Below are 2,089 nucleotides of genomic sequence, written 5' to 3' on the forward strand. Positions count from 1 at the left end.
CTCGGTGCCTGCTTCGCCGCGGAGAGAGCTCGGTCCTCGGCTGGAGTCCTCTGCGCTTCCGCCTGCTCAGATTCAGCCCAGCTCTGCTGGTTCCTCCTTCCTGATACGGAATATTTTAGCCGACTGTGTTTATTCCGAGCCGGGACGGGCTGAGGCGGAAGCCGAGGAGTTTCAGTCCAGACCAGGTGAAAATACAAATGTGAGCAGCGCTTCTTCAGACAGTGAATCCAGAGGTGAGAACTTGTAACGAAGCCATTTCACTCTAAAATGTATTTAATTTGGAACCATAATGAAGTCAGCGTTAAGAATTTCACTGGTATAGGAATACGTAAGTTACGTTGTTAACGCGTATTTATATGCATATGCAGTATATTTATACGTAAATATATATAGTATATTTTTATGTAAATATATATATATATACATACATATATAAATACATAAACACGCATATGTACTTATGTACATATACAGTATATTTATACATAAATATATAAAAACATACATATATAAAGACATAAACACAGATATATGTATTTATGTACATATATAGTATATTGATATGTAAATATATATACACATACATATATAAATACATAGACAAACATATGTATTTATGTACATATACAGTATATTTATATGTATATACATACATAAACACACATATGTATTTATGTACTTATACAGTATATTTATTTGTAGATATATACATACATATATAAACACATAAACACATTTATGTACATGTAGAGTATATTTATACATAAATAAATATTCACATATATAAAAACACAAACACATATATGTATTTATGTACATATATGGTATATATATATTCTTATGTATACGCAATACTTATATGAACGTCCTACATACATATATAATAATATTGCTTATTTATTTATTTCACATTACGTTTTTTACAATACATTCCGCCAGTAATTTCAGGTAGGTGGCGACATATCAAAGGTTCATATGGACATTTATGGCATGGGATAAAAACCCCATTTGATCGTTTTCAGTTAACGTACACCATTTCCTGAGTGATAAACCTAGTAGTACTGACTACACAGAGTACGTGTCTCCCAGCAGCTCCAGACTGGACCTCAGAGCAGACCACAGCTTGTCGGAAGAAGCCCCGAAAAGCTCGTACTGCGTTCAGTGACCAGCAGCTGTCCAGACTGGAGAGGAGCTTCCACAGGCAGAAGTACCTGAGTGTCCAGGAGAGGATGGAGCTGGCTGCAGCTCTGAAGCTCAGTGACATCCAGGTGAAGACGTGGTACCAGAACAGAAGGTAACCTCAGCCACCGCATACTAGTACAGCTGATATGACAAATAAAACCCACTTGAACTATACACTCCTATCCTGATTGGACAGCATGTTTGCCATGCAACCACCTCCTCTACAGACGACTCAAAACACTGGGAACACAACGACTGTGACTCCACTTACTGGGACTTTGACTCAACTGTTTACTCTAGGGACGCAGCTTTAAAAAATAAAGTTGGAATGTCCATATTGTCAAGTCCGAAGTCAAGTCTGAAATCAAGTGTGAGGTCAAATCTGAAGTCAAGTCTGAGGACAAAACTGAGGTCACGTCTAAAATCAAGTCTGGGATCAAGTCAGAAGTCAAGTCTGAGGTCAAGTCTGAAATCAAGTCTGAGGTCAAATCTGAAGTTAAGTCTGAAATCAAGTCTGAGGTCAAATCTCAAGTCAATTCTTAAGTTAAGTCTGAGGTCAAGTCTGAGGTCAAGTCTGAAGTCAAGTCTGAGGTTAAGTCTGAAATCAACTCTGAAGTCAACTCTGAAGTTAGGTCTGTGGTCAAGTCTCAAGTCAAGTCTGCGGTCAAGTCTGAAGTCAAGTCTGAGGTCAAGAGTAAGGCACTTGAGTCACCTGACTTGACACCGTGTGGGAGTTAACCTCATTTTCTGTCAATCAGACTCAAAACTACAAAGACTTTGACTCAAAACTACTCCTTGTTGACTTAGACTCCGACCTGGACCTGTTCTTTAACTATGACTCCAACTCAAACACCTGCAGACTCAGCGAGACCGAGACTCAACTAAAACTAAAACCTTTTTTTTTTTT

The sequence above is a fragment of the Cynoglossus semilaevis genome, chromosome Z, assembly GCF_000523025.1.
Source record: "Cynoglossus semilaevis isolate Cse_v1.0 chromosome Z, Cse_v1.0, whole genome shotgun sequence".
NCBI lineage: Eukaryota > Metazoa > Chordata > Actinopteri > Pleuronectiformes > Cynoglossidae > Cynoglossus > Cynoglossus semilaevis.